General features: G+C 40.8%; 1 protein-coding gene across 19 annotated transcripts in view; it reads right to left on the bottom strand.

Moving 5' to 3' along the window:
- Window positions 1-25,850, bottom strand: part of OSBPL6 (oxysterol binding protein like 6) — a 209,786-nt gene that overhangs the window by 161,909 nt on the left and 22,027 nt on the right. For 14 of the 19 annotated variants that reach the window (XM_035304371.3, XM_078327218.1, XM_078327236.1 and 11 more), the window contains exons 2-3: window positions 20,173-20,288; window positions 12,121-12,255 (exon numbers count right to left, since the gene is read on the bottom strand). The exons of 2 other annotated variants lie outside the window; for them this stretch is intronic. The gene's annotated coding sequence lies outside the window, so the exon portion shown is untranslated. Of the gene's footprint in view, window positions 1-4,894; window positions 5,017-12,120; window positions 12,256-20,172; window positions 20,289-25,850 lie in introns of all 19 variants that reach the window. 3 more of the 19 variants (XM_078327216.1, XM_078327219.1, XM_078327230.1) reach the window with 1 other exon arrangement.

Below are 25,850 nucleotides of genomic sequence, written 5' to 3'. Positions count from 1 at the left end.
GTAGAGATAGGGGGATAGAAGTAGGGTCTTGGAGAGAAAAACACTTGGAACAGCACCCATGGAGTTAGGATCAACTAGATGGACATGAAAGGGTTATTAAGTAATCCTTACTTAAGTACTGTATACTGTGAGGGTCCAGCAAGGGAAATAAAAAAAATCAATGCAGTGTCCTGAATACCTACTGCAAAAAGTTATTTATCCCCAGAGTAAAAGGTAAAAGAATGACATTAGGGTTTTCTCAAGATTAGTATTGGCCACATGGCTCAGACAGTATAAGAGATAAGAAAAACTAGACAGTCCAGTTGAATCAGCCTATTTGAGGTCCAAGTTAAGGCCATAAAACTCAAAGCAGAAGAACTGAGAAGACAGGAAGGAGGCTGGGGGCTGAATTCAGGGCAATGCCAGGTTGAGTAAAAGGAAGAATGAGGGCTGGGCGCGGTGACTCACACCTGTAATCCCAGCACCTTGGGAGGCCAAGACAGGCAGATCACAAGGTCAGGAGATCGATATCATCCTGGCTAACATGGTGAAACCGTATCTCTACTAAAAATACAAAAAATTAGCTGGGCGTGGTGGTGCGCTGGAGTTCCAGCTACTCAGGAGGCTGAGGGAGGAGAATCGCTTGAACCCAAGAGGTGGAGGTTGCAGTGAGCTGAGATCGTGCCACTGTACTCCAGTCTGGGGGACAGAGCAAGACTCCATCTCAAAAAAAAAAAAAGAATGAAAAGGATAAACAGTGATAGGGAGCTATGGTCAAAGATGGTAATTCTGGAGTCAACAATCCTGGAGAATCAACTGTTTAAAATTATGATGAAGATTAAGACAATGTCACACTTATAAATGACTATAGACTAATTCTGACATCCAAGGTGGACAAGGAAGACTCAAGCATCCTGGAGTGCATCATACTTAATACATTCCTACCAGCATCAGTCTTTGGAGACCACTTACTTGAGACTATGTCTCTGTTTACATAAGCCAATCACACTGTCACTGAATCCCCTGATATCTCCCACAGCCCATGCCGGTGGTATGGCAATCTGAAGTTCGTGGAGACTGGCTGGATGACCAAGCTTCCCTGTCACCAGGGATAGCAGGCCCACACAGAAACCAACCTTGCCTGACGTCAGACTCTCCTAAAAGGGCTGCAAGTGCAGAAAGATGATATCATGACAGAGTAGCGTATTATAATTACAGGAGGGACACTGTGAGCTAAAGCTCTCACTGTTCTTTGACCACTCTACTGTGGTAATAAGCGAAATCCAAACTTTACAACCAAAGCAAAATTAGCTTTCTTTTCTTGGCTACTGAACTCTAATTAATTGAACTAAGACAAAGACACCATTAAGCACTATTCACTAAACTTATAATTTTTTTCAAGATTAAGCTATAAGAAATATAGAGCATTTTGGCTGGGCGTGGTGGCTCAAACCTATAATCCCAGCACTTTGGGAGGCCGAGGCGGGTGGATCACGAGGTCAAAAGATCGAGACCATCCTGGTCAACATGGTGAAACCCCATCTCTACTAAAAATACAAAAAATTAGCTGGGCATGGTGGCACATGCCTGTAATCCCAGCTACTGAGGAGGTTGAGGCAGGAGAATTGCCTGAACCCAGGAGGCGGAGGTTGCAGTGAGCCGAGATAGCGCCATTGCACTCCAGCCTGGGTACAAGAGTGAAACTCCGTCTCAAAAAAAAAAAAGAAATATAGAGCATTTCATCATCATTTTAGCTTCTACCTTTAGCATAGCATGTTCTATTATCTTAAAGAGACAGTTTTTTTTTTTTTTTTAGTTTCGCTCTTGCTGCTGAGGCTGGAGTGCAATGGCGTGATCTTGGCTCACTGTAACCTCCACCTCCTGGGTTCAAGTGATTCTCCTGCCTTAGCCTCACAAGTAGCTAGGATCACAGGCATGCACCACCATGCTCAGCTAATTTTTTATTTTTAGTAGAGACAGGATTTCTCCATGTTTGTCAGACTAGTCTTGAACTCCTGACCTCAGGTGACCTGCCTGCCTCGGCCTCCCAAAGTGCTAGGATTACAGGCATAAGCCACTGCACCCGGTCGGATAGTATAACTTTTAAGAGACTGTAGCAACTACAAACGAGGATTAAACAGAACCAATGACTAGGGAGAACATACAAAATGAGAATCCAACTTGTAAAAAACAGTCTAACATGTTAAAACAAGCGATATAAAAATGAGACATTTAAAAATTGAACCCATGTAACAAGCCTGCACATGAACCTCCTGAATCTAATGTAAAAATAAAACAAAAATGGACATTTTCATAAATGTTCTGATTACATTCCAATATCCATAAAATATCCAGCTATGAAAATGTCATTTTTCATTAAAGACACCCAAGAAACAGATATTTATGCTAATGAAAAATACTTAAAATTTTTAAAAAGAGAAACCAAACCATCTAAAAATGAGATTGTTAAGCCATAGGCATATTGATACTTATCAAGCACTATGTACTTTTTCTAAATAGAAATTATATCAAATTATCTGTTCCAATGAAAAGAAGAGATACAAATAAGACCATAAAAAAATCATTAACCCCAAGATTATATATATAAAACTCAAACCCTCCCCACAAAGTATTCTATAATTAAAGTAATTCATGTATCAAGACCAATGTCTTGCCTCTTTGAGAATTTATAAACATTAATTGGGAAGGTTCTTATTCTATATATTCTATTACATTCTGTTCAAAGGGGTCCAGAAAAGTAATACCTAACGAATAACTCATTTATTAAACACATTATGTGTATAATAGAAGAGTATCCGGCAAGGTAGCTATTCTGGAGCTCATCATAGAGGTTAAGATGATAAATTCAGAAGTTATCCAAACATATTTGATAAAATGGTTAAGAATAAGGGGGGTGACTCATAGACAATGCAGGACAAGAAGAAAAAGGACCCAAGGCTAAGCTCTCTGAATCAGTGATTCTCAGGTTTTAGGGAGCTTCTTAAATGACTACCAGACCCCATTCCATGAGTCTGATTCAGAGAGTTTGGTGTGGGGCCCAAGCAAATGGGTTTTGTAATAGGTACTACAAATGATTCCAAAAGCAAGTACTGTCTGGGACAGCCTTCCAGAAATACTACCCTAGATCAAAAAAGGAAAAAGTGGTAAATTGACCTTACCAAAATTAAAAATCTTGCTCTACAAAAGGTCCCATGAAAACAATGAAAAAACCAGTTACAGACAGGGAGAAAATACTTACATATTTGAGTAAGATCTGTGGATTGGACTAACATCTGTGTCAGGGTTTTGATATTGTACTTTTATATAGTTTTATAAGATGTTACCTTTGGGGAAACCAGTGAAATGTACACAGTACCTCCCTGTGGATTTTTGGGCAACTTCCTGTGAATCTTTAATTATCTAAAAACAAAAGGTATTTTTTAAAAAATGACTGTCTGTCTCTCTCTCTCCATCACACTGGTAACAAGCTGGTAGGTTATACTACAGCCTGAAGTACATTTTATTTTAAAGGGCTTAAGTCCAGCAAAGATTGGCAACTCACAACCTGTGAAATATTTAACAATGACAACCTGAATTGAACAGATATTCTCTCGAACTCCATATTCATTCAGATTCAACTGCAAAAGTTGATGTTGTTGTCATTATTACTATTTCACTTTCTAAAGTATTATTATAGCAGGTACATTAGAAATTGAGTAAATGATATGACTTTAGACATGCATAGTAATTAGCATTAAGAATTGTTATGAAAATATTTCCATTTTTTCCTATTAATGTAATACTGGATGAACATTCAGTCTTTAAGACTATATGATTAATATTATCAAATATCTGAGTAAATTATTCAACTCTTGAGAAAAAGAAAAAAATTGTCACCAGAGAACTATTACTTCTTCAAAATGTAAAGTGTGAGGCAAGAATATTTTCAGTGTCTCTAGAATTGTGTCTATGTGAATAATATTACTAATGATAATTACTAGTGCTTATAAAAGAATTACCATGTGCGAGATACTGTGCTAAGCTCATCATGCTAAGTGGATCAGCTTAACATGCACAACAATGCATGAGGTGGGTACTGTTACTAAAGACTCAAAAAATAGAGAGATTAAATAGCTTGTCCATGGCCAGATCCCTTCTGATGCCAATTTTGAGGCTCCAGGTACTGAACATCTGACTGAACCCTCTCTCCCTGCCCACAAGTCATTCACCACCCTAACATTCCCAGAGGCCAAGGGATCCTCAGGATTCTGCTCTGAGTCATGTGAGTAAAATCATGCATGCTGACGTCTGATGATGTTTTTTAATCTGATACTAAACATTTCAATGATAACTAAAGTAATAATATCCCCAGTAATTCTGGATGAATTAGCATTGAAAGCAGAACTGCCAGAAGTGAAGGGGTCCTACTCTCAGGTCATCGAGAAACCTCAACAAATACAGAGGATGAAGCCATGATAAAATAAGTTCAAGTAAAACTTGTGAAAACGGCAACAGTTTTCAGAGAGCAAGGCCGCTTTGCAGGAATTAGATGTTCAGCATTGGAAGTTGGTTGTCATCCGATTTCTAACTTCACTTTTACTGGGTATTTCATTTCTGAAGCAAATTCAAGGATTCTTTTTTAAAGGGGAAGAAGCAGATTCACAACCTACCCAAGACTGAAAAAGCTCTTCTTCCCATTTCTGCCCTCAGAATATCGAACAGGTTTCTTCAATCAGCTGTTTTGAAAGTACCTGAAGAAGGGTGGGTGTGGTGGCTTACACCTGTAATCCCAGCACTTTGGGAGGCCAAGGCAGGCAGATCACCTGATGTCAGGAGTTTGAGAGCAGCCTGACCAACATGGAGAAACCCTGTCTCTACTAAAAATACAAAATTAGCCCAACATGGTGGTGCACACCTGTAATCCCACCTACTCGGAAGCTGAGGCAGGAGAATCACTTGAACCCGGGAGGCGGACGTTGCACTGAGCTGTGATCACGCCGTTGCACTCCAGCCTGGACAAGAAGAGTGAAACTCCATCTCAAAAAAAAAAAGAAAAGAAAGTACTTGAAGAATTTTAACAAGTAGAAAATAAGAATGTTAAGTTCCCAATATTATTCCCATTCTTAAAATAAGAATGTTAAGTTCCCAAAATAATTTCCATCTAGGCATTACACCATGGGCTGTATTTAGGTCACCAGGAATTAGCTTTGCATAATTATTTGATCTCCAATGTTGGTTGCAATTACAAATTACCTGAGAGTTTTTTTTAAAAGTCAGGTGTTCTGAGTCATTCTGAAGGGTTTCTCAGAGACAGAAGTTAAGAGTACTTACAAGAGAACATCTGAGCCCAGGAACAGGCCCCACCTCCACTACACAGAAATGGAAAGGTAATGCAGAGGGGTATTTCTGGGGTACTGCTTTTGAAAGACCAATGGGGAGCTGTTACCAGAATAAAGTACTGGGCTGGGTAGAAACCTCAATGTCCTAGAAACCAGCATATCATTTCAAGACAGTAAAAACAATAAGCAAAATGTTGTATGCTATTTAAATGCTGAGAGTAATGAGCTAGGTAACAGTTTCCTCCTATATGAAAGAATAATAATAACAGCTAATAATTATTTTGTGAAGTGTGGCAGTGCCCTACTCATGTTTTGATTTAGCCATCATGACCCCCTTGTGGTACAGGTTCTATTATTCCATTTTACATATGAAGAAACTGAGGCTCAGACAGCTTCAATAGCTTGTCCAAGATCACACTGCTTATTGAACCACAGCTAGGATTCAAATACAAGCACTTTTGAGTCCAGAGCCTTCCCCTCTCTTTAACCACGTGCCCTATGTCTCTGGAAGTAGTAATTCCCAAACTTGTTTACTTCCTTGAAGTTAAAGTACTCATTAGAAACATAATTTGAGAGTTGGAGGGTGAGGGTCAAAAAAGAAAAAAGAAAGCAATAAATTATTGATATATTAAATTTAAAGTTAAAATACATCTTTATGTAATATCATGTTACAAAAATATATCTTTTTTATCTTAGACCAGATTCTAAAATAAGCATCAAAATATAGCAAACATTTAAGAAAAATGTATAGGAAAAGCTTTAAAGAGAGGAAAGTTATAATATTATTTTGGCGAAGTGAGAAAAGATACTATTGTTTTGCCCAGTTTACGGATCTGAGCAGTAAAACACCTGTGTCTAGTTTCTATGGCACAGGAGCACAGTTTAAGAACCCCTAAGATGACTATCAAAAACATGAAAATATCAACAAGAATTAACCATGTTTGTTTAAGTTTATAATTTTGCTTATTAGATTTGCAGAGATTAAGAAGGATGCTGGACCAGGAGTCCAAGACCAGTCTGGGTAACATAGCCAGACCCTAAATCTACAAAACGTTTTCTTTTTTTAATTAGCAGAACACAGTGATGCACTCCTATAGTCCCAGCTACCTGGGAGGATAAGGCAGAAGAATCACTTGAGGCCAGGAGTCCAAGGCTGCAGTGAGGCGTAATCATGCCACTTAACTCCAGCATGGGTGGCAGAGCAAGACCCTGTCTCAAGAAAAAAGAAATGGGACCATCCTAGAGGTGGTCAGGATGTGGGGAAAGGGCTACTCATATTGATATAGAAGTTAAGAAGAAATTACTTAGGCAGATAGTGAGAATACAGGTGTCTTGGGTAAGGTTTTCCTCTTAATGAAAAACAGCCCCAAATAATTTTCTTTTCTAATAAAGAGCAGCCTGTAAAATGGGCATGGTGGCTCACACCTGTAATCTTAGCACTATGGGAGGCTGAGGTTGAGTGGATCATGAGGCCAGGAGTTCAAGACCAGCCTAGCCAACATAGTGAAACCCTGTCTCTACTAAAAATACAAAAATTAGCTGGGTGTCGTGGCATACATCTGTAGTCCCAGCAACTCAGGAGGGTGAGGAAGAAGAATCTCTTGAATCCAGGAGGCAGAGGTTGCAGTGAGCTGCAATGGCGCAATTGCACTCCAGCTGCGTGACAGAGCAAGACTTTGTCTCAAAAAGAAAGAATGAAAAAAGAGCAGCCTGTAAAATCGAGCTGCACACATAGACAAGCAAGCTGGAAGCTTGCACGGGTGAATGCCAGCAGTTGTGCCCATAGGCTTATACTACCTGGGACTAGGCATGTTCAAAATGGCAGTTCCATCTTCTCTTTTTGTCAGCCACATGTGCCAGTAAGGAGCAGACAAGATGCCCTGGCCAAGTGGAAAGCTGATTTGCATAATAAGATTAGGGTGGGGTGACCAGCCTTTCCTATGCACTATGTAAACATTACACCTGGTCAATCCAACCTCTGGGCCCTATGTGTATCAGACACCACCTCCTCAAGCCTGCCTATAAAACCTGGTGCAGTCTGCAACAGGCCAGTCTTTTTCTCTTTTTCGAACATCCCTCTCTCTCAAGAGAGAGAGCTGCTCTCCTTTCTCCTTTCTTCTACCTGGTAAACTTTCCACCCCTTAACCCACTCCGTGTGTGTGTGTGTGTGTGTGTGTGTATGTGTGTGTGTGTGTGTGTCCCTGTTGTTATTCTTCTTAGTGTAAGACAATGAATCCTGGGTATTCACCCCAGACAACAATGCCACTTCAATATGCTATTGCAGGTAGAAATGTATCTATATGTTCACTAAAGTGCTACTATATAGTGCTAAATCACAAAGTGAAAGCTATTGAAATATCCCATGACAGAAATTTGTTAACAATCAGATATACATTTGATATAAAAGGTACTTGTGCTATAAGGTGCAGGCAAAAGGCAGACTGCAAAATCACACAAAAGCATAATCCCATTTATTTTTTATATTTATAATCTAGATAGGTAGACACACCAAAATGTTAATGGTTATTACCGTAGAGTGGGGTTAGGACAATTAAACTTGTCCTTTGAACAGTTACACCAAGGGCTAAATTCTGCCTTCCACACAATGCACCACACACAGCCTTCTCTGCATTAAAGGAAGTTGGTCAGAGGCTGATCTTGGTGATTCAAGTTCGCTCTGGCACCTTTCAAGTTTAGACATATTTCATAGCACCTTCGAGACTTCCTCAGATATTATATGCATCCATATTTCATCCACTTTTCTGAGGAACCCACTATGCTAGTAATGATCAGAGACTATGAAATAATAAAATCAAGGTTAAGCTCTAGGTTGCAAAATAAATCAAACTGTGCCCATCTATTGCAGTGAAACTGCAAACTGCCTTCAGTATCCAGTCTGTGCTTTTCCCTCTCAGAAATAGAACAACTTCCTCCACCACCTCACCTCCACAAGTTTTCACTTGGCATGTGATCAGCCAGCTAATCTACAATTTACAGCCTCAGACACAGGGTATGGCCATTTACCTCTATTCAATGGGAGCTGAGCAAAAGGATGTGGGCAATGTTGTGTCACAGCCTTTAAAAAGGGAAAACTGCGGCCGGGCGCGGTGGCTCAAGTCTGTAATCCCAGCACTTTAGGAGGCCGAGGCGGGTGGATCACGAGGTCAAGAGATCGAGACCATCCCGGTCAACATGGTGAAACCCCGTCTCTACTAAAAATACAAAAAATTAGCTGGGCACGGTGGCGCGTGCCTGTAATCCCAGCTACTCAGGAGGCTGAGGCAGGAGAATTGCCTGAACCCAGGAGGCGGAGGTTTCGGTGAGCCGAGATCGCGCCATTGCACTCCAGCCTGGGTAACAAGAGCGAAACTCCGTCTCAAAAAAAAAAAAAAAGGGAAAACTGCTTCTCCAATCTGTCCCCTCTCCCCAGCACCCAACCTTCCTAAGGGTAGAATGCAGAAGTGCTCCTAGCCTGCCAGCTTCTACCCTGCAGATGAGGACAACACTATGATTAATGGTCGAGCAAAAAGGTAGCGAGATAGAGCGTTGGTCCATTTCTAGATAGAGCAAGTGGTTCCCAAACTTTAATGTACATCAGAATCACCTGGAGGACTTGTTTAAACCAGATGACTGGGCCCACACTCAGAGTGTCTAAGTTGCCATTTGCTTTTTTTTTTTGGGACGACAAGGTCTCATTCTGTAGCCTAGGCTGGAGTGTAATGACATTATCATGAGACTTATTGCAGCCTGGAACTCCTGGACATGAACAATCCTCCCACTGTAGCTTCCCGCATAGCTGGGTATACAGGTGCATACCACCACACCTAGCTAATTTTTGTGTGTTCTGAAGAGATGGGTTTTTGCCATGTTGCCGAGGCCAGTCACCAACTACTAAGCTCAAAGGATCCACTCACCTTGGCCTCCCAAAGTGCTGGGATTACAGGAGTGAACCACCTTGCCTGGCCCACAACTTGCAGTTCTAACAAGTTCCCAGGTGATGCTAATGCTGCTGGTCTGGGGATAGGTTTAGGGAATGTAAAGCATACCTTTTAAACTAATGATCTAGACCTGCTCTTCCATTATGGTGGTCACTAGCCAAATGTGGTTACTGATCATGTCAAAGGCAGGTAGGGAGACTAGAGAACTGAATTTTTAATGTTACTTCATTTTAATTAATTTAAACACCATGCACGGTCTAGAGATCATTCAGAGACAAGGCTCTACCTTGTGTGTCCTCCAGAATTCGAGTGTTGGAAATTTGGTCCCTGGTGTGTCAGTGCTGGGAGATGGGGCCTGTAAGAGGTGATTAGGTCATTAAGAGGGATTAATGTTGCCTTCTCAAGGGACTGGGTTAGTTAACACTAGAGTGGGTTTATAAGACAGGGCCACTCCTTGAGTTTTGCCCTTTACGCACAAGCTGCCATGTCCTTCCACTTTTCTGCCATGCTGTGAAGCAGCTTGAGGCCCTCATACAATGTAGCTGCCGATTCTTGGACTTCCCAGCCTTCAGACCTGTAAACTAAATAAACCTCTTTTCTATTTTTTTTGAGATGGAGTTTTGCTCTTGTTACCCAGGCTGGAGTGCAGTGTCATGATCTCGGCTCATGGCAACCTCTGCCTCCTGGGTTCAGGCAATTCTCCTGCCTCAGCCTCCCGAGTAGCTGGGATTACAGGCACGCACTACCATGCCCAGCTAATTTTTTTTTATTTTTAGTAGAGACGGGGTTTCACCATGTTGACCAGGATGGTCTCGATCTCCTGACCTCGTGCTCCACCCACTTCGGCCTCCCAAAGTGCTGGGATTACAGGCTTGACTGTGCCCGGCCCAATAAACCTCTTTTCTGTATAAATTACCCAGTCTCAGTTATTCTGTTATAGCAACAGAAAGTAGACTAAACACATCAATACTTAGTTCAGTTAATGGAAAACTCAGTATATTTAGATGTCCCTATAAGTAAACATACTTAGTTTTCCATTAACTGAACTAAGTTCTACTTTTTCAACTCTAAGTTTTATGAAATCTAAGTACAGATCAAGTATTTCTGATGAAAATTTGGCATCCAAGTTCAGATGTGCTGTAAGTATAAAATACACATCAGACTTCGGAGACAATATGCAAAAAAGAAGGTAGACTATTTCACTAATAATTTTTATATCATTATATGTTAACATAATATTTGGGTTATATTGGGTTAAATAAACTATTAAAACTAATTTCACTTGTTTCTTTGTCCTTTTTAACTTGGCTATTAGGAAATTGAATATTATGACAGGCTTAAATTTTTATTGGATGATGACTATTAAATGAATGACAGAAAGTAGAAGAGATACCTTCTGTTTTGTTTGTGCAATTTTGTTTGGAATATCTTTGTAAGCGCTGCTTAGATTATATCCTGATTATCTGTTACAAAATGTTTAATTTCCAACTGGTGTAAATGTTCTATGCTACTCTTTCTTTTCCACTTGTCCTAATCTTTTTTTTTCTTATTGTATTCTACTTCAACTGCACATAATTGAATTAAACATAATCTTTGACATGAGACACATTCACATGTGGGTCATGCAGGCTGCCCTCATTCACACATGCTTCATTTTTAATGCTGTAATAGCAATAGATAGCTTATCTATCCAAACGGTCCTCCCATCTAGTCTTCCTGCCTCCCCTTTCTGAGGTAACGACTGTCTTGAAACCCTTACTAGCATTCTGTTTTCCTTTTCTCTAAGTTTAAGAGCAACTAAAAGTGTAACCATAATTTTTAGGAATAGATATAAACAAGATGATAGTAGATTAAAAAGGGCACTATATGTAATATTTTTAGAATTTTTCCATTTAATATTGCATCGCTAAACTTCATCTATGTTGCTGTTATTTCATTATACTTCATTGGGTTTTGATACATATTCAATTGGAGGACCATACCACAGTTTATCCATCCACTCTTCTGTCCACAGACATTTGAGTTTTCCGAAGTTTTTGATATGTACAGGGCAAATACACTTCTGTACATATTTCTTGATGCACATGTGCCAGATTTTATTTTCTATGTAAACCTGAAAGAGTAAAATGCTGCATTGCAGGAAATATGACTGGTCAATTCTGTAATATAATGCCAGAACTATTTTCTGTGTCCTAAGCTGACTGGCATCTTCTGAGGCTCACTTTTTCATATATAGTACTAAGTAGGAATCCGTTAAAGATAACCATTTCTTCTCAGTTCCATATACTGAATAGTCCCTCCTTTTCCTATAAATCTGACATACACCAAAGTTCTAAACATGTGTGAACACGTCTCCAGCTCCTATAAAAGGATTATTTCATAAATAACTTATTTTCCAAATGCTTATGCTTCCAAAGGGCAAGAGATATGTGCATACTGTCAAGGTTCTTATTCATTTGCCCCTCCCCACCCCAGACCCATTATCTAGCCTTCTCTGGGCACTAGGAAGCTGACCTGCACCACCCAGCATCCCTTGCCTGCTCGCCACCAGCATGAAAGGTGACTGCATCACCCAGCATCCCTTGCCTGCTGGCTTCCGGTGGGCTTTGGCTTCCAGAAGGCACCAGCAAGAAAGGGAGACCCAGAGAAAATGAAGCATCTATGTCCACCCCTTCTCCTTGCCTACCCCTACCCTGGCTGTCACTGTATCCACACTTTCTGCTCCATGACTAGAGCTCTCAGTGGGCCCTGGGAACACAGCTTCCTCCCTTGCTGCTTCTGGCCCAGGAAAGGTATTAGTTGCCTCTGTTACTAGTTCCGGGCTGCTTTGCCTTCCTTGGGGGTTCTCTGGACTGTGCCCTTACCTCTTTAAAGCATTCCTTCATTAAATATTCTTCAGGTAAATCTTTAGGATATGCCATCAGATATGGTTTGGCTCTGTGTCCACACCCAAATTTCATCTTGTAGCTTCCATAATTCCCATGTGTTGTGGGAGGGACCTGGTAGGAGATGAATAAATGGTGAAAGTGGGTCTTTCCTGTGCTGTTCTCATGCTAGTGAATGGGTCTCATGAGATCTGATGGTTTTAAAAAGAGGAGTTTCTCTGCACAAGCTCTCTCTTTGGCTGCTGTGTAAGATGTGACGTACTCATCCCTGCCTTCTGCCATGATTGTGAGGCCTCCCCAGCCATGTGGAACTGTAAGTCCAATAAACTTCTTTCTTTTATAAATTTCCCAGTCTCAGGTATGTCTTCATCAGCAGCCTGAAAACCGATTCACGCACCATCCTTTACCTCCCAGGGCTCTGTCTGAAACCACAAAATCCCATCACTAGAGAACATCTGAACAAACTCAAGGCGTTGAAATCCAGACACCATCTTCACTGTCCAATATTTATGGATAGTATATTTTACAAAGTATTGGGTATGCCAGTTCCAATTACTGTAAAATTTGCATCTCTCTTATACTCAGTCTGAAATCTGCTAAAAGAGGGGGTCTTCTGTGTGTCTTCTGTGGCCTGATGTGAAGATCACACTAGCCAAGGTCACACTAGTATTTCAGGAATGAATCGCAGGCTTTTTTCTTTTCTTTTCTTTTTTTAATGTTATGGGTATCAGACCAAGGCTTCTGTGGTCAACTCACTGCTCTCCACAGAGACTTTTACCCAGGGCTACACAATGCCTTTCTGCCTCTTAGCATCTGCATTCATTCAGCTTATTAGAGCAGCTGAAACACTGCCACCTGTCATAATAGCCATCCTGGCACATCTGTAGATTGTGTAGATGTGTTTTGCTAAACACACATACACATGCAGAGAGAGAAAGAGAAAGACAGAGACACAGAAAGAGAACTATTTATTTTTCAGACAGGGTCTTGCCCTGTTACTCAGGCTGGAGTGCAGTGGTGCAATCTCAGCTCACAGCAACCTCTGCTTCCCAGGCTTGAGCAATCCTCCCACTTCAGCCTCGTGAGTGGCTAGGACTACAAGTGTATGCTACCACATTCAGCTAATTTTTTAATTTCTTGTAGAGATGGGGTCTCATTATATTGTCCAGGCTGGTCTTGAACTCCTGGACTCAAGCAATCCTCCTACTTCAGCTGGCCAAAGTGCTGGGATTACAGGGGTGAGCCACCATGCCTGACCAGAACTGAATTTAACTATACTAGTTTCTAATCTATAACAGTTCTAATTCATGAAAGAAACAAATAAAAATGTGTCCTATAATTCTGAATGGTGTCATTCCGCTTCTGGACACAGAATTTACTCAGGCTACAACAGAGAGTACAGGAAGAAGACAATGTTGTTTCCTTAAGAAAGGGTTGATCAAACACATTCACAGGTAAGGCTGTTGCAGTGAAAAAAAGACATTTTTTTTTCCATAGACCGTACAGGGGAATTGAGGCCCCAGGATTTGGGTTGAGAAAAAATACTTTTATTGCATTTTCAGAAGTCTCCAAAGTTCTGATACTCTCCTTAGATATTCATTTATTGGCCATGGATTTTTTTTTCTAAACATAACTTTTCAGTCTGCATTCCTGGTGTACTTCTGCTCACTCTGCAATAGATGGTTTTCCTATTGACAAATCATTTGCTCTTATTGTCTACCATTTGCTTCAATGTAGCCTTCTCTTCTCTTCCTACGTCTCTCTATCCCTTCTCTTTTGATCTCTCTTTCCTGTATTGTCTCCCTTTCCTGGGTTCATTGTGAGATCATGGCATAACCTCACTTTCCCCCAATATTAACCAAGTATCCTAAAATCACTGCTTCTCCAAGGACAGAGTTCCTCCCTTCAGATGTGACGTTCCCACTGGGAATTGGGCTATCATTGAGGCATCTGATTAGAAGCCAGTAAGGTTGCCCAGGCAACCAATCCAAATAGTCCTAAGATGACTAGCAAGTGTGTTTTCCTCTGCCTGGTGTGAAGGTCACACTAGCCAACCCTGTGACAGTTAAAGGCAAAGTCATTATGCAGTCAGCCAAAGGCTCAGAAAAACATCCATCAAGATGAGCTCAATAAAATTTGCATAATCATAAAACTGTCAGATACCCAAGGCCATAAGGACCCACTCAAAGCTGTTTCAAAAAGCCAAAGATACCAGATTTGAGAATGAATAACAATAGGTGAGTGTGCTAAAATCATTAAAAAGAAGACAGTGTGGCGATTCCTCAAGGCCTTAGAAATAGAAATTCCATTTGACCCAGCAATCCCATTACTGGGTATATATCCAAAGGACTATAAATCGTTCTACTATAAGGACACATGCACACGAATGTTCATTGCAGCACTGTTTACAATAGCAAAGACCTGGAATCAACCCAAATGCCCATTGATGATAGACTGGATTGGGAAAATGTGGCACATATATACCATGGAATATTATGCAGCAATCAGAAATGATGAGTTTGTGTCGTTTGTAGGGACATGGATGAATCTGGAGAACATCATTCTCAGCAAACTGACACAAGAACAGAAAATGAAATACCGCATATTCTCACTCATAGGCGGGTGATGAAAAACGAGAACACATGGACCCAGGGAGGGGAGTACTAAACACTGGGGTCTATTGGGGGGGAAAGGGGAGGGCCGGGGTGGGGGAGCTGGGGAGGGATAGCCTGGGGAGAAATGCCAAATGTGGGTGAAGGGGAGAAAGGAAGCAAAACACACTGCCATGTGTGTACCTATGCAACTGTCTTGCGTGTTCTGCACATGTACCCCAAAACCTAAAATGCAATAAAAAATAAAAAAAAAACCAACCAAATGGAATCCAATCAATTAGCCATTATAAATACTAAATACTCAGTTTTCTCAAAGGATTTAAAAACAATTCTACCCTGAGGCAAGGAACAAAGTGAAGGGCCTGGAAAACGTCACTCCACATCCTTTTACTTTTTACAATTTCCTTAATTGTAAAAGTATTTAATAGCAAGAGCCAATATTGAAAAATATACCCACATCCACTTAACTAACATTACATTTGACTTAATCTCAATCAAGATTTGAATCCAGGGCGAAAAATACCTACAACAAGGCAGACAAGAAATCCATGTCTCTAATACATTGTGCTGTCACATAACAATAAGCCAAAACAGGAATATCTCTAAAGAAAAATAGGAAAAACACAAAGGAGTCCATTTAACCACAAAATTCAAATGGCCAGCACAGTACTGAAAAACGCTCAGTCTGAAAAATAGAGGTGCAATTTAAGACTATGTGAAATCACTGCTCACATAACAGGTTGACAGAGAATCAGAGTAAACTTTTAGAGTGAACTAGTAACAAGTCTTACAAGGCTTCAGCATCTTTAAGAAGTTATTGTAAGCACAAAGTCAAGCAAGTGCATACTCCTGTGTATAGAGATGTTCATCACAATGTTGCTTATTGCAACAACAGCACAAAATAGGACACTACCCATGTGTCCACCAAATCTCTGCAGCCATTATAAATAATGATAAATATAGCACTATCAACTTGAAAGCATTGGGGACGGGAGAGGTTTATAAAGCAACATGTGTAGCATGACCATTTTTGTGAAAAGTAAATATAATAAATGCTTTACAGAAATATAAATATTAGAGAAGAAAATCTGAGTATTTAACACCAAATATTATATATTTCTGGAAAATGAGGTTATTTATATGTAGTTTTTATTTCTTGGAGGAGGGTCTATCTTATTTTTCTCTGCCCTGTACACACATTACTTCTTATAACATTTGCTTTTCAGATGTTAAAAGAAATCGTAGTTAATTTTCATGCATACCAAGATTCTGTTTTATTTTATCAGCAAACCTTTGCTTTGGGCCAAGATTATAAAATCTCTCTGTAATATCTGAGTCTCTGCAAATTGGAATATAGAAGGCTTATGGACATCTATGGATTTTAGGTAGATGGATGAATCAAAGATTCAAATGACATCACCAGCATCAATTCCCGTAAACCAGCCTGGTGGCCGGGAAGGCTGCAGCCTAGGGTTGCTCCATGACAACCACAGAATCCGAACTTCCTGGAGAACATGCTGCAAACTATCACTTCTTACAGTCTCCATAAAGGTGACTCTATTAGATGACTGCCTTCATTCCTCTCCATTCCCAATGCATAACATAGAAAAAGAGAGAGAAAAGTTGGTAGCGTGGCAGAGGACATTGGATGCAAAAGTGTGCATACTTTCAAATACAGCACTCCTTGGTGATTTACTCCAGTGGAGAGAATATAAATGCTATGCCTGTGACAGGCCACTTCACAGTACAGATGTGAACTCAGGGAAGTGAAGTCATTAATTTATACCTGTCTTCCAGGTAAAAGTATCTAAAACATGCTACTTCATGTATTGATTGTGAAACCAGCCCTCCTCCCTCCTCCCCAAAACATGGCTGGTTGACTGAGTCAATTATCCTGTGAGTATCACTGACCAAAGCCACATATTTGCAAAGTCAATCCTTATCTCTGTAAGAACAGACTGTATTTGGCTGATAGACAGTGCTTACTGATGACCATCTAAATCATTGTGGGAATATTTAGAAGTTTATTACCTGAAAAAGGCCAATGAATCTGGCCAGGTACAGTGGCTCATGCCTATAATCCCAGCATTTTGGGAGGCCAGGGCGGGTGGATCACCCGAAATCAGGAATTCGAAACAAGCCTGGCCAACACGGTGAAACCCCATCTCTACTAAAAATTAGCCAGACATGGTAGTGCACTCCTGTAATCCCAGCTACACAGGAGGCTGAGGCAGAAGAATCACTTGAACCCAGAAGGTGGAGGTTGCAGTGAGCCGAGATCACACCATTGCACTTCAGCCTGGGTGACAGAGCAAGATTCTGTCTCAAAAAAAAAAAGCCAGCGAAAAATGTACACATACATAGTCAACAAAGATTTCTGATCAAATAGTCATCTTAGAACTTAACATACATTCCCAATAAACCACGCTCATAGCTTCATCTACCCTTTCAGAGTCTTCAGTTTCACTCAATAATGACCCAGTCATGTATTAAAGAGCTGTATAATATCTTTAAATGCATTCTTTCAAGCAGTACTACCTGCTTATTAGTTTCCTAGTGATGTTTCTATCCTACACTAAATACTTAACAATAACCTGTCACCCAAATTTAAACAACTTCTCTCAAATTCTTTATTTTTATTCAGTTTATATTTCTTTCTCTGTTTTTCTTATTCTTTCTGTCTCTCTCTCTGGCCATGTCTAAACTGTACACAATCAAGATTTCCACAGACTGTTTTTGGTGGTTGGAATTCACATTTGATATGAACAGTCTAGTTGAAATAGCCAAGCCCCAGAATGGAGGGGGAAACAAACAGCTTCTTTACCTCAGAGAGCCCGTGAGCTCCCTCAATGCGCTGAAGAGTCCATTACCTCTGAGCTAAGCCCATCATAATGCTGGCACTCTGGGCAGATCCTGGCTTAATGAACACAGCCCAGTTCTCCCAGGAGGGCATTTTTTTTCAGATGCTATCACTGCTCAGCCACATTTCACCAACATCCTGTTACTGCATATTTCCATGCAGCATCTCAGCAACATCCTAAAAACCCAAAATCAACGAGAAAAGCGCCCTTTAGATCAACCTGATGTCGGCAACCGAAGCAGAACCATAAGTGATGGAGTATGGCTGCATAGAGGCCTCAGCTGATGCAACATCACATTTTACTTTTAACAGAAAAATACGTTTCAGGCCAGGTGCAGTGGCTCATGCCTGTAATCCCGGCACTTTAGGAGGCCAAGGTATGCGGATTATCTAAGGTCGGGAGTTCGAGACCAGCCTGACCCAACATGGAGAAACCCTGTCTGGACTAAAAATACAAAAGTAGCCAGGTGTGGCAGCACATGCCTGTAATCCCAGCTGCTTGAGAGGCTGAGGCAGGAGAATCGCTTGAACCTGGGAGGCTGAGGTTGTGGTGAGCCAAGGTCATGCCATTGCGTTCCAGCCTGGACAACAAGAGAGAAACTATGTCTCAAAAAAAGAAGAAAGGAAAGAAAAAAGGAAGGAAGGAAAGAAAGACACATTTCAGCTTCTGAATTTTTTCTATGAAATTGAACAAGAATGTGTACTATGAGATACATTTTATAAACCAAGATTTAAATTCCAATAAAAACACTGTTCATTTTTTGGCTGGGCACAGTGGCTTATTCCTGAAATCCCAGCACTTTGGGAGGCTGAGGCAGGTGGGTTGCTTGAGCCCAGGATTTCAAGATCAGCCTGGGCAACATGGCTAGACCATGTGTCTACAAAAAATACAAAAAAAAAAAAAAAAAAAAAAAAGCTGGGCATGGTGGTACACATCTGTAGTTCCAGCTACTAGGGAGACTGAAGTGGAAGGATCACTTGAACCCGGGAGGTAGAGCGGAGATCACCCCACTGCACTCCAGCTTAGGTGACAGAGTAAGACCCTGTCTCCAAAAAAAAATAAAAAAAAAGATTGTTTATTTTTTAACTAAAAAAAGGTGGGGGGGGCGTGGAGGGTACACTTCCAATTAATCCAACATAGTTGATGGGCAAAATGGAACTTGGTGTCAAAAGCCAAGTTCTAGCATTTGTTATGTGTATGCCTCAGATTCTATCAGCATATAGTAGTTACTACATTTGAACTACATGGGAACAGACACCTACATTGTCAGCTTTTAGACCTACAGCATGACATCATCCTCTGTGGATATCTCCAGCCTCTTTCCTAAGCACTCAAAACTTCAGAATTAATCATATGTTTCTGAAATCTTCAGACCATCACTTAAGAGGACATCCTGAACCTGTTGCCTAGAAATAGCATTGCTCAGAAGGCAGTGGGGATGATGGTGAACATGGTTACTTTAACCTCTCCAGCCTGCTAGGATTTATTGTCCACAGTTCAGCATAGTAAAGACGACATGCCACAGTGTCACTAATTGCTCCTGACATGTGAGGTTTACCACTGGAACCTCTGAATATAAAATGGGTCTTGGATTTAACAGCACGTAATTAGTTGCTATTACACTCCAAAAGTAGAATCTTGCTGGAAAGGGGTCCGATGGGATGGCTTTCAGCAGCAACATGCACTGATTGATTGTAAATAATTACTTGCCAAGAAACACATATTTCAGCTTTCCTCCCCCATACTCTAGCCTAATAAGTGCTGCAAAACTCACTTTCTCTGGCTCCTCACAGATTCTCATGTAAATGACACCCTTGGCCTCTAGGGTACTATCTCTAGAACCCAATTGTTATGAAACTAATACCCTTAGGCTAGATAGGGTTGAAGCACCACAGGTTTTGAAATCACCTTGGGATATGGAAAGTTGTCTTTGCCACCTACCATTTTTATTTTCGGTAAGCTGTTCTACTTCCGTGCTTCCACTTCTTATTTTCTAAAACGGGGATAAAAATACCTACTCCAAAATGTTGTTGTGTGGATTAAATCTGGCTATAGATGATGCAGCCAACACAATTCTTGGCCCACGGTAAGCATTCATTAAATGGTATCTTTAATAAAACTCCATTTTTTTTTTTTTTTTTATAAATAGTCTATTGCTAAGAGTCTATTTCATACTGGCCTCGCTCTTGAATAAAGGCAAATTGGACAAATAGCATTATATTTAGAATCCTTCAGGCCACAACAAAAAGGGAATCAAGTCAAAGCAGGTAAGTAGGGAAACAAAACTGTTAAAGAGAGAAGAGTCAGAGGTGGAGAGAATAAAAAAACATAGGCAAAGAATTACATACAAGAGGGAAAAATCCAGGTCTAATAAAAAGGTGGGGGATAGGCTGGGGGTGGTGGCTCGCATCTGTAATCCCAGCATTTTGGGAGGCTGAGGTGGGCAGATGGGCAGATCATTTGAGGTCAGAAGTTCGAGACCAGCCTGGTAAATGTGGCAAAACCCCATCTCCACTATAAATAAAAAATAAAAAAATTCGGGATGTGGTGGCACACACCTGTATTCCCAGCTACTCAAGAGGTTGAGGCAGGAGAATCACTTGAACCCGGGAGGCAGAGGTTGCAGGGGCCAGAGATCATGCCGCTTTCCTTTAGCCTGGGCGACAGAGCAAGACTCCATCCAGAAATAAAAAATAAATAAAAAAGGAGAGGGGATAAAAGAGAGGGGAGAGAAAAAAGTCAGTAAAAGAGGAAGAAGATGAAAGAGAATCATGGAAAAGGTGGTTAGCACACGAGAAACAAACAAGGGGAAAGCCGTTGCCATTACCCAGCCAGAATACCTCTATGAATAGAAAGAACAGCATTTTGTCAAGGATAGCTTACATTCCTACAGCATTCTCTCTTTCTCAATAATAATAATAATGCTTACAGATTTATCTCTGTTTGCCCTAAGAAGGACTCATCCCAATAAGAGAGGCCAGGCAGAAACTGTTATCCTGAATTTACATCTGAGGACAAAGAGTCAAGAGGCTGACTTGTCTACAGCTGGATCACGTAGGCTTTCCTACTTGTAAAATAAAATCTTTAACACCTTCCAACCTCCTTTTTAAACGCAGTCTGGTTGGGCTTTTATAGCAGAGACAAATGCTATCCTATTCTGGTCAAAGAAAAAGAAAATAAAAACTCTTTTGGATTTCAGGAAAAGTACTTGAAACCTTAAAAATTTATTTTAAAACAATTACAAGCTTATAGATAAACTGTCAGAATAGTACAAAGAATGTCCATATCTACTTTACTCAAAAACCCTACTGAAACTCTGCCAACCACCGATACAGAAGTTAGGAAGAAATTACTTGGGCAGATAGTGAGGATATGGAAGCCCTCCGTAACATTTTCCTTTTAATAAAAAGCAGTCCCAAATTATCTCCCTTTCTAACAAAGAGCAGCTTATAAAATCGAGCTGCAGACACAGATGCCAGCAGTTGTGCCAATCATGTTCAAGATGGCAGCTCCATCTTCCCTTCTCTTTGTCAGTCACATGTACAGTAAGAAGCAAATAAGATGCCAGAGATCAGCTGGAAATCCCATTTGCATAATAAACACTATGTAAACATCATACCTGATGGAACCAATCTGTGACTCTTATGTAAATCAGACACCGCCTCCTCAAACCTGACTATAAAAACAAGCACATTCACCACCAGCAGGTTCTTTCTGCTGGGAGACCCCTTTCTCTACAGAGAGAGCTGTTTCTCTTTCCCTCCTCTTCTACCTATTAAACCTCCACTCCTGAACTGTGTCTGTGACCTAAATTTTCCTGGTGTGCGACGACGAATCCCCAATTATACACCCCAGGCAACGTAGCTGCTTAACCATCCCAATGATTTCTTTTGTAGCAAAAGGATTCAGTCCAGGATCAATCATGGTATTTGTTATGTCTCTCAGTTTCCTGCAATCCAAAACAGTTCCTTGGTTCTTCCTTGAGTTTCATCACCTTTAAAAACACTCTATTTTAAAATAAGTTGCACGAACAGTACAAAGAACTCACATTCTTCATTCCCTTTCACCTAGACACGGGACTATTTAGTCTTCAGCACTCTCTGAATCACTTGAGAATAAATTGTGCATATGATGCCTCTTCACTCCTGTATATTCCAGTACGTATTTCCCAAAACAAGGGCACTCTCTTATATAATAATCATCTGGCTAGCTCAATCAGTGACTGAATGCTGACAGGATATTACTGTCCAATTCACTAATGCCATTCAACTTGTCCCAGCAATGGCTCTTTCCACTTCCAGGCCCAGGATCCAGTTTGGGATCATGCATCACATTTAGTCATCCAATTTCCTTCAGTGTGAAGTAGTTCCTTGGTCTTTCCTTGCCTCTTATTCATGACAGGTTTGTTTTTGTTTTTGTTTTTGTTTTTTGAGATGGAGTTTCACTTTTGTTGCCCAGGCTGGAGTGAAGTGGTGCCATCTCGGCTCACTGCAACCTCTGCCTCCTGGGTTCAAGCAATTCTCCTACCTCAGCCTCCCGAGTAGCTGGAAATACAGGCATGCGCCACCACCACACCCAGCTAATCTTGAATTTTTAGTTAAGATGGGTATCTCCATGTTGGTCAGGCTGGTCTCCAACTCCCGACCTCAGGTGATTCACCCCCCTCAGCCTCCCAAAGTGCTGGGATTATAAGCGTGAGCCACCACACCCGGCATTGTTGAAAGTTCATTTTATTCTCTCAGATGACTCAGGTCACCCTCAATTTGAGTCCATCTGATGCCTCCTCATGACCAAACTCAGGTCATGCATTCCTGGCAGGAAGACCCCAAAAAACCATAAAGTCATTTTCCTCTTCGTAATTGATAGGTCTATTGTAAAGAAACACTATGAGACTAGCCAATATCCTGTTTCTCAAGCTTCCATTCTAAGCATCCACCAAATTGAGTATCCATTAAGAATTCCTGCCTTAATCGACCATCACTTCATTTGCCAAATGGTGATTTTTCTAGTTCCTACATTCCTCCAACATTCATTGGTCAGCATTCTCAACCAATAAAAGAAGAGCTTCCTCTCATCTCCATTTATTTATTTATCAATACAGACTCATTGAATCCTATTTCATTTAATGACTTACAATCTGTTACTCTCATTTATTTTGACACTCTTGTTTTCCCAGATCTGGTCAGTGACAGTCTTTCATACTTGCCATTTTAAAAAGTAAATTGAGTGAATATGATTTCATTTACCAACAGGTATTTTTAGGGCCAAAAACCTCTGCTTTCTCAATTCACTTTGGAAGTTATAAGACAACACAGAAATATCATTCATGTATGTAATCCTTTTTATTCCCCTTTCCAATATCTACTAACCAACATTTAATTGTAAACAGATATCCTCTTAGAATCAACCGTCAAGTAACATTTAAAGTGGCATATCTATACTCCCCTTTATAAAGAGATCAAAGACTTAAAAAAGAACCTTCAGTACCAAGGTCCTATGGATTGCTTTTGTACTTGCCTCGCCAGCCCCCTCAAATGGGTAAGTTAAGACCTTCCTCAAACTTCTCCCTTGGTTCAAGACCCTCCTTAGGTGATTGCACTCAGGCTAGAAATAACACTGGTCTCCAAACCAATAAATGAAATTGTGTGTATGTCACACACCAGACCCAGTGTACTTGCAAAATATGTAGCAACTCTTACCTTTTGTCCCCTTTACCTGCCCCAGAACCTAAACGTTCATTTTTCCTCCAGTACCACACACCTCCATTACTGGTCACCTCAAAGTCATCCCCTCAGTTGATAAAACTCTGCTAGTGCTAGAACCCAGCCTCTTTTTTTCAACACTGCTGCCAAACTTTCAGCTCCGACTCCTGTCATTAACACTCTTTCCTTCTCTCACTTCACCAGATTCCTTTCCCTAAATCACAGGAACATGACACTACCTAAGAGAGGGCTTCTTCTCTCTCTGCAGAAGAAAGCTGAGTCCCCAAGCTCTGGCATCAAACTATGTCTCTCTTGCCATCTGTATTCCAAACTTAAAGAACTCTGGGCCTGCAATTATGTTTTATTTATTTGTCTACCACAATACAATGCAAAGCCTTGAAATTTGGGGTGGTATTCAGCCTCATCTCCATTGCCCTGCTCTGAGCTCAGTAAATGTTTGCTGTGCTAACAAACAAAAAGGCACTTGTGGTAGAAAACACAGTTGTTCACTTATTAGAAACACTACACATAAAAGGGTCATTTTCCCAGAGTTGTATTACTGATTCACATTTGAAGTAGTCACACATTTGTTTTGGATAGCAGAGGCATACATCAGCAGAATAGGTAAAAATTTCTTTTATATAGTCATTACTTCCATAGCTCATAGCTACTAAAAAACCCACTGAATAAAACATTTCATTATCATTCCCAATCCCAGAAGTGGCAAGGTTTTTTTTCTTCTTCTTTTTTTTTTTTTTTTAAGGTTAATTTTGCTTTAAAACCAGTACTTTTGCATCAAAGACTTACTGGATGGTCAATTTTATGTGGCTACAGTCTAGTTATTAAACCAAACACTAACCCAGGCATTGCTGTAAAGGTTTTTTTCATTTAGACACAGGGTCTTGTTCTGTTGCCCAGGCTGGATACAGTGGTATGATCATAGCTCACAGCAGCCTCAATCTCCTGGGCTCAAGCAATTCTCCTGCCTCAGCCTCTTGAGCAGCTGGAACTACAGGCACATGCCACCACACCTAGCTGATTAAAAAAAAAATTTTTTTTTCTAAGAGACAGGATCTCACTGTGTTGCCTAGGCTGGTCTCAAACTCTTGACCTCAAGTGATCCTCCTGCCTCAGCCTCTGTGCCTCCTGCGTAGCTGAGATTACCAGCATGAGCCACTGTGCCTGGTTCCATGTGAAGGCATTTTGTAGATGTGATTAAAGTCCATAATCAGTTGACTTTAAGTGAAGGAGACTATGGATGAACTGATAGAATCAGGTGAAGCCTTAAGGGCAGAGGTGAGTTCTTCTGAAGAAGAAATTCCACCTGTGAACAGCAGCCCCACGCCGTGCCAGAGAATTCCAGCCTGTTCGTTTAGACAGCCTGTCCTATGGACTGATTTTGTACTTGCGTAGCCAGCCCCCACAAATGAGTAAGCCAATTTGTGCAATAAATCTTTTATTTTCTATTGGCTGCATTTCTCTGGTAGAACTCTTGACCAATCCACTCTATTTCCAAAATAAAAGGGGAAAGAGGATGTAACTGCTGAACAGTTAACAAGATCTAAATAAGGCCTTCACAGGATTGCCTCATTTTGGAGTGGGAAGTAGTCAAGCTCCTAGAACATCAGATACCCCATTTTCAAACATAAGTTCAAATACACATAACATATGCCACGGCTTCTGTCCAACTGCATTCATTACACATTCAGTTGGCAAATATTTGTTATGAAAGGGGCTGGGGAGAAAATGAGGTGCCAGACAGGCATGGTCCCTGCTCTTAGGGAGTTTATAGGAGAGTGGGACAATCAGTCATCAAACCAGTAATTATACAAATACTTAATTAATTATAATTATAATGAGTGCTAGGAAATACAGAATGCTGTTGGCATATTTAGTAGGGGACTAACCAACTGGGGAGGGCTTTTGGAAATGTCCCCGAGAATGACACTGAAGCTAAGATGAGAAGGGCAAGCAGGCAGTAGCCAGGCAGAGGACAGGAGGAAGAGCAGTCCAGGCATAGCTGACACTTATGAAAAGGCCTTATGCAGAAAACCATCCACATGAATTCAAGCACCTAAAAGATGACCAGTCAGTCTTGGTTGTTGTAAATTACAAATGGGGAACATATAAGATTAAACGGCCACACAAATAAAAAACAATGATGTTTAACTGACAGCAATTGCACATGTTTAATCACATAGTGACATGATCAGTCTTGTGCTTTAATACTTTTCTAGTGCCGGGTGTGGTTGCTCACATCTGTAATCCCAGCACTTTGAGAGGGCGAGGCCGGTGGATCACAAGCTCAGGAGTTCAAGACCAGCCTGACCAACATGGTGAAACCCTGTCTCTACTAAAAGTACAAAAATTAGCCGGGCATGGTGGCAGGCACCTGTAATCCCAGCTACTCAGGAGGCTGAGGCAGAGAATTGCTTGAACCCAAGAGGCGGAGGTTGCAGTGAGCTGAGATCACACCACTGCACTCCAGCCTGGGTAACAAGAGCAAAACTCCGTCTCAGAAAAAAAAAAATTTT

This window comes from Callithrix jacchus, chromosome 6, assembly GCF_049354715.1.
Source record: "Callithrix jacchus isolate 240 chromosome 6, calJac240_pri, whole genome shotgun sequence".
NCBI classification, from domain to species: domain Eukaryota; kingdom Metazoa; phylum Chordata; class Mammalia; order Primates; family Cebidae; genus Callithrix; species Callithrix jacchus.
The sequence above is the reverse complement of the archived record's forward strand: the minus strand, read 5'-3'. Positions and strand labels throughout refer to the sequence as shown.